This window comes from Somniosus microcephalus, chromosome 13, assembly GCF_052327205.1.
Source record: "Somniosus microcephalus isolate GS21.2 chromosome 13, FLI_Smic_1.0, whole genome shotgun sequence".
Lineage (NCBI taxonomy): Eukaryota > Metazoa > Chordata > Chondrichthyes > Squaliformes > Somniosidae > Somniosus > Somniosus microcephalus.
In genome coordinates this window covers 169,220,115-169,228,489 of record NC_140999.1, presented here as the reverse complement: position 1 = coordinate 169,228,489, position 8,375 = coordinate 169,220,115, and positions in this window count along the sequence as shown.

Below are 8,375 nucleotides of genomic sequence, written 5' to 3'. Positions count from 1 at the left end.
AAGTACATAAGAAATAGGAGCAGGAGTAGGCCATTCGGCCCCTCGAGCCTGCCCCGCCATTCAATAAGATCATGGCTGATCTGATCTTGGCCTCAACTCCACTTTCCTGCCCGCTCCCCATAACCCTTGACTTCCCTGTAGCTCAAATATATGTCTATCTCCACCTTGAATATATTCAATGACTCTGCCTCCACAGCTCTCTGGGGTAGAGAATTCCAAAGATTTACGACCCTCTGAGAGAAGAAATTCCTCCTCATCTCCGTTTTAAATGGGCGACCCCTTATCCTGTAACTGTGCCCCCAAGTTCTAGATTCCCCCATGAGGGGAAACATCCTCCCTGCATCTACCCTGTCAAGCCCCCTCAGAATCTTATATGTTTCAATAAGATCACCTCTCATTCTTCTAAACTCCAGTGAGTATAAGCCCAACCTGTTCAACCTTTCTTCATAAGTCAACCCCTTCATCTCAGGAATTAACCTAGTGAACCTTCTCTGAACTGCCTCCAATGCAAGTATATCCCTCTTTAAAAAAGGAGACCAAAACTGCATGCAGTACTCCAGGTGTGGTCTCACCAGTGCCCTGTACAGTTGTAGCAGGACTTCCCTACTTTTATACTCCATCCCCCTGGCAATAAAGACCAACATTCTGTAGTGTATGTGCTTTAAGTCAGAACTACTTTTTACAGCTCCTGTATACTGTAGTACCGGCAGTAACCACACCGGTATATAAGCTGTGCGCATGCCTCTGTACCCCAGTCTGGAGATGACCCTCCTCCAGTAAAGACCTGTTGTTTGTTTAAGTACAGCATCCGTGTAATTCTTTATCCACTGAACCACGGATCTAACAGTGGCGACGAGTGTTGATGCGAATCTACCTGCAACATTAAACAAAAAAAACAACAACAAAAAAATAGTCGAGTCCAGGAACACGGGCGTCGACCGCGAGCAACCGCCCAGCAGTCAGGCAGAGATCCAACTTCGCTGGGGAGGCTGTGGAGAGCCGGGCTTGGTTCCCCAGCCACAACGAGCAGTAAGAGACCGACGACAGGTCCTGAGCAGACCCTTCCCGAGCAGCGGCGGCTGGAGCCGACCGACGGCAGAGAGAGAGAGCCGGGCAGCGTCGACGGGGTAAGAAAAAGGGTGAAGAGAGCAGGGCGCAGCCAGGGGTTGATCACCGAGCGGCGTCGTGGAAAAATACTGCAAAACCGGAGAGAGAGCGGGTAAGAAACAGTCGGGTTCTAGACTGAGCGGCGTCGACAAAGATCAAGAGAAGAATGCGCAGAGCACAGCCAGGGATCACTGGCTGATCAGGGTCCGCGGGGCAAAGCAAGGGGAGACGCCATTGAGCCGCGGAGAAGCAGGGAGAGCGCGGGAGATGCCATTGAGCCGCAGAGAAGCAGGGAGAGCGCGGGAGGCGCCATTGGGCCGCGGAGAAGACGGAAGAGCGCGGGAGACACCATTTTGCGAAGCCGCAGTGGAGAAGACGGGCGAGCGCGGGAAGGAAGGAAAGCGCAGGATACGCCATTTTGTGCCAGCGGAGAAGAAGGGGAAGCGCGGGAGGCACCATTGGTGATAGTTAACGCACGACCAAGGATGCCGAAGAGTGGCAGTATCTCTACGTTCGACAATGAAGTCGAAGATTGGGCGACATATGTGGAACGTATTGAGGTGTACTGCAGGGCGAATGAAGTGCCAGATGCTAATAAAGCACTGGTTCTGTTAAATTCCATGGGTGCAAAAACTTATGGGTTACTGCGAAATCTAATAACCCCAGAGAAGCCGGTAAACAAGAATTTTGAAAGCATAGTAGAAATCCTACAGGACCACTTAAACCCCACACCGCTGCTGATAGCAGAACGATTTAAGTTCAATAAAAGGAACCAACACAAAGACGAAAGCAATGCTGAGTACCTAACGGAACTGCGCAAGCAATCGAAATACTGCCAGTTTGGAGCGGGACTAGCAGACACATTAAGGGACAAGTTTGTGTGTGGGCTACAAAGTGAAGGAACCCAGAAACGGCTTCTATCAGAAAAGGACCTTACGCTGGACAAAGCTTTTAGTATGGCAGTATCACATGAAGCATCCGCAAGGGGCGCTGCAGAGATACAACGGAGACCGCAAGAATACGGCACCAACGAAATGACCTATGGAACAGGGAAGTGCTATCGCTGCGGCAGAACAACACATGACCAGAAAGATTGTTGGTTCAAGGACCAAGTGTGCAGACAGTGTGGGAAAGCAGGACACATAGCAAGGGTCTGCAGGTCTGGGAAGAAAACCAACAGTAAGAAATCTCCACAGGAGAAGTACAAAAAGGTACACCAGGTGATGGACAGTGGTTCAGACGAACAGAAAAGTGACACAGACTCCAGAAGCAAGGAGCTGGGTTGTCTGAAACTACATAATGTAACCGAAATAGAGGATCACCAGACTATCTGGGTTACACTCAAGATAGACGGAGTCCAAGTGGAAATGGACTCTAACAGTCATAAATCAAAGAGACTACAAGTGGCTATTTTCACACATACCCTTGAAAGCTACAGAGATTGTCTTGAAGATGTATACGGGGCAAAAAGTCTACCCAAAGGAAAAATAAGGGTGAAAGTGACATATAAAGGTCAGGAAATACCTAAAATGGATATATATGTATTGCCAAATGGAGGACCACCACTGCTAGGACGTGAGTGGATCTGGAAGATACATTTAGATTAGCATTCCATACAGGCACTGAAGGTGGAGGCCAAAAAGGATGACGACGTCACACATGGACGACTGTCAAAAATGCTAACTGACGCAAAAGAAGTGTTCCAGGAGGGACTAGGAACACTAAAAGGAATAACGGCAACAATTAAAATAGAGGATAATGCAAGCCCAAAATTTCTGAAGGCCAGACCAGTGCCTTATGTGATCAGACCAGCGGTTGAAGCAGAGCTGGAAGGGTTGGAACGTTCAGGAGTACTGTCCAAAGTGGACTGGAGCGAGTGGGCTACACCCATCGTCCCTGTAATGAAGAGGTCGTTGAGTAATACGCCTGGGGAACCAAAGAAGATCCACATCTGTGGGGATTTTAAGGTGACAGTGAACCCAGTCCTTCACACGGTGCAATATCCGCTTCCACGAATTGAGGATATTTTCGCCTTGCTATCTGGTGGTAAACGCTTCACCAAAATTGATCTAGCCCAGGCGTACTTGCAGATGGAGGTAGAAGAAACTTCGAAACATTACCTTACGATCAACACCCATAAAGGTCTCTATCAATACAACCGGCTGGTGTTTGGAGTAGCCTCGGCTCCGGCTATCTGGCAAAGGGCGATGGATCAGGTCCTGCAAGGGATTCCAGGGACCCAGTGTTATTTGGACGACATCTTGGTCACGGGCAAAAATGACGGTGATCACCTCGCTAACTTGGAGAAGGTGCTCGCCAGATTAAAGGAATATGGGCTACGAGCTAATCGCCACAAGTGTGAGTTTTTCCAGAAACAGATCTCGTATTGCGGCCACGTCATCGATGAAGAGGGGTTACATAAGTCCCCTGACAAGATTGAGGCAGTAGTCAAGGCTCCAGCACCGGAAAATGTGTCACAACTGAGGTCGTTCCTTGGGCTGGTAAACTATTACCACAAGTTCTTATCAAATTTGTCTACGGTACTACACCCGCTGAACACCCTACTGCAAACAGGGGTACCATTGAAGTGGGATGACGAACGTAGACGAGCTTTCCAGAAGTGTAATGAATTGATCACATCAAAAGAGGTGTTGGCCCATTTCAACCCAGCACTACCAATTCGTTTGGCATGTGATGCATCACCCTACGGCATTGGAGCGGTGCTGTCGCACAAATTCCCAGACGGGTTGGAGAGGCCAGTGGCCTTTGCGTCTCGGTCACTAACCTCAGCCGAGCGCAACTATGCCCAGATTGACAGGGAGGCCCTTAGCCTAGTAAGGGAAGTAAAAAAATTCAACCATTGGGTGGGTGGGATATGTGTCGGTGCAGGCTCGATGGGCCGAAATGGCCTCTATCTGCACTGTGGGGTTTCTGTGATTCTGTGATTCTGTGATTATCTGCATGGGCAGAAGTTCACCTTGCTGACTGACCACCAACCACTTGCCTCCATCTTTAATCCTAAGAAGGGCGTGCCAGTAATGACTGCACAGCGGTTACAAAGATGATCCCTGTTTCTAGGGGCGAATCAATATGAAATAGAATATAAAGGCACAAAACAGCATGGGAACGCTGATGGGCTATCGCGCCTGCCACTGCCTATGGTGGAGGAAGCACCAGCAGTGGACCCTATCGAGATATTTTATTCGTCGATAATTGAACGATTGCCAGTAACAAACGCGGATATAGAGAAGGAGACCCGCAATGATCCGATGCTGTCACGGGTATATGAATTGACGGTGAGGGGATGGCCAACACATGGCGACTCACTGTTGCCAGCATTCTCATCCAGAAGAGAACAGCTGTCAGTATGCCAGGGGACAGTGATGTGTGGATCCAGAGTGGTGATTCCACCCAAGTTAAGGGAGAGAGTGCTAAAGGAGCTACATGAAGGTCATCTGGGGGGAGTGAAAATGAAAAGCCTTGCTAGGGCTTATGTGTGGTGGCCGGGAATTGATCAACAAATCGAAGACCTAACTAAGAGCTGCTTAGGATGTCAGAAGGTCCAAAATGCACCACCACATGCCCCTCTACACCCATGGGAGTGGCCCTCCTCTCCATGGCAACGGGTGCACATTGATTTCGCTGGTCCATTCATGGACTCAATGTTCTTAATAGCAGTGGATGCTCATTCAAAGTGGCCTGAGGTGATAAAGATGTCTTCAACCACTACAGAGAAAACGATTGCAGTCCTACGGACCATCTTTGCCAGAAACGGTTTGCCAGAGCAGATCTGCTCTGATAATGGACCACAGTTTGTGTCCGACGAGTTCCAAAAATTCATGAAAAGGAATGGGGTAAGGCATTACACATCCGCCCAGTATCATCCAGCCACCAATGGATTGGCTGAGAGGTTCATACAAACCTTTAAGAAGGCGATAAAGGCCATGTGCGACGAGGAAATTCCACTACAGCATAAGATGGACAATTTCTTATTAGCCTACCGAAACGCGACACATGTCGTTACCAACCAGACCCCGGCCATGATGTTCTTTAACAGAAGGTTGAGATCTCGTCTGGATTTGCTCAGACCAAATGTGCGAAGAAATGTTGAGGACAAACAATTCCAGCACATCAACGAGAAGCTGACAAGGAGCTTCAATGTAGGGCAACCAGTCTTGGCCCATGACTATCGAACAGAGAAGTGGCAACCCGGAATGATATGTACAAGGCAGGGGCCATTAATGTACACAGCGGATGTCGGGGAGAACATTGTGAGACGCCATGTCAATCAGATCTTAGCATCACAGGAAGGCGTCAACCCCATGTCTCGAGTACCTGGGGATGAACCCGACATACCAGTAGCATCTACTTCAGACCCAGTAGCAGTGGAACCCGATGAACTACCCGATGAAAAGGGGTCAGAATCGCCTCTGCACCAAGAAGAAGAACCTCCGGAAAGGCGCTATCCCGAAAGGGTCAGGAAGCCGCCCCAAAGACTGAATCTATAAATGGACTTTTTGTTATTGAATGTAAATGTAAAAATGTAATTGTTATTTGAATATTAAGGGGGTATTATTAATCTAAAAAGGGAGGAATTGTAGTGTATGTGCTTTAAGTCAGAACTACTTTTTACAGCTCCTGTATACTGTAGTACCGGCAGTAACCACACCGGTATATAAGCTGTGCGCATGCCTCTGTACTCCAGTCTGGAGATGACCCTCCTCCAGTAAAGACCTGTTGTTTGTTTAAGTACAGCATCCGTGTAATTCTTTATCCACTGAACCACGGATCTAACACATTCCATTAGCCTTCCTAATTACTTGCTGTACCTGCATGCTAACATTTTGTGTTTCATATACGAGGACCCCCAGACCCCTCTGCACCGCAGCATTATCTAGTCTCTCCCCACTTAAATAATACCTGCTTACTGCTGGATTTGGAATAAGAACGTTCCCAGTAATTTTCAGTTGCAACAAAATGCTTGTGTCCAAACCTTTATCCGTGTTACTTCTTGGTGGGCACATCCAGAGGCTCTAGCGCTATTTATAGCTACTCTGTGCTAGTAATATGGTTTACTCTAGGCTGATGTAGTGGTGTGCTGAAAAATGTGGTCTGTGCTGCTGTAAAAATACCGAGAAATTCCGGTCGGAGGCTTCCCGCGGGCATAAGCCCCCGATCTGCACAAACGAACCGCGCCAACCGTAATGCTCTGGGCCGGCATAGAATTCCATTGATGTGCCTCCTCAAACAGCCGGTGTGCAGGGCCCACGTATCCCAGGGGCGCAGCTAGTTCGCAGCATCCCTGGGATCACGTGGGCCATGGGGAGCCAATCGGAGCAGGGAATCTCCATTCATAGATTTGACAGGAAGACCTGTCAAATCTATGCCTAGAGATCACCCTCAAAACATAAATAAAACTTCAAATAATTTTTTTTAATCACATTTTTAAAATGACTATAAATTACATAAATTAACTATTTTAAACAAAAATTTTAATTTTTGAAAAAAAAATTAAAGTTTTTAACGGCTAAAAATAAACTTACCTTTCTTTAAAGTATTTAAAAATGATAAATAAGTGTTAAATTTGTTTTTCTTTTACTGATATCACCTCTTACCTTGTTAAAAGCAGGCCTTGTGCCTGCTTTTCCAGGCGCAGCTGCTACCGACTTACCCGGACTGCATGTACCTTGAAAAAAACAGAAGTTCCAGGCGTACACGCTGCCTCTCCGGCGCAGGTGTTTGACCTGCGAACCCCTTTCTTCAGAGAATGGAAGTTCCAGTTTCCAGCACATGCGCAGTGCATGCGTGAAACCGGCACTTCCGTTGGCCCTACGGGTGAGTACACGGTGCGTACACACCCGTAGGGAATGGAATTTTGGGGCCATTACTTTCGTGAATCAAGACAGTGGCAGCACAAGGAAATGCAAACAATGTCATGCAAATGAAGCTTTACTGCTTATCTGGTCCTTGTACTTAAAACTGAGTGTTTGATAGGGGGGATTTTTTCGGGGGTCAGCGGACGCGTTCGTTGGAGGGTCGGGTGGGAAAGTTTTTTTTTGACAGCAGTTCGTCAACCTGCTGTCAACCTGCTGCCACACGACTTTCCCAGATGTCAGGTCTGCCAGGGCTGAACAGACCTGACATGCAGCGGCGGGGGAGGCAATTCAGGTTATTATGACCTTGTTAACAGGCCATTAAAAAGTATTTTGAGCTCACCTTACCATTTTACGAGGTCACGCACGGGGTCCACGCTGCTCGGGGATCACACCAGGTAAGGAGGTCGGGAGCAACGTTCCCTGAAATTTTTTTTGTACTGAGCGGGCCACGAACTCCTTCAAGCGTGACCTTTTCGTCCGTGGGCAAATTTTACAACAACATCAACAACTTTTACACCAACAACGGCAGCAACAGCAATCACTTAAAAGCATATATACAGTAATGCCATATTGCCACCCCATCGTCTCAAACCATGAGACAATCAGACAAGGTTCTATACAGTAACATTACGTCTCTACTTTTGAATTCTATTCCTCTAGAAAGGAGCCCCAGTGCTTTATTTGCACTTTTTATGGCTTCTTTAACCTGCGTTGCTACGTTTAATGATTTGTGAATCTATACCCCTAGCTCCTTTTGCACCTTGACTCCATTTGGTCTCTTATTTTCCAAGGAGTAGGTCGCCTCCTTATTCCAACTACCGAAATGCACCACCTCACACTTATCTATATTGAAATTCATTTGTCATTTACATGCCCATTCTGCAAGCTTGTGTACAGTAAAATTAACATCACTTTCCTGTATTTTTTTCTGGCTTTAAACAATTTTCCAAATTAAAACAAAAACATTCTCATATTTTTGTTTCTGACAAAGGCAACCTGTGTTGCCCCCGGCGGTTTGAATTCTTTAGCAGACAGATGTGTTAACTGGGTTGGCCTGCAGAAAGTGAGGAGCCTCAACATTTCTAAAAATATAAACCTGACGCCAAAATTCTGATTTTCAATTGTAATCGCCAATCTTCCACATTTTTTATGTTACTGAGGTTTTTATTAAATTGCATCAGCAACAAGGCTAAAACCATAAATCCACTCCTGGTGCAATATTGGATTTAGTAAAAAGTAGCAAATAGAAGTAAGATAAACTTGTGTTAATCACTCTTCTTCCTTCTGCTAAAATGCTTCCTTGCTTCACCTAATGATTGAAAGCCTGATCTTACAAACCCATATGCAGTAGGATCATTTTATTTTAAAAAGCGGATTCACATACAGCTCAAA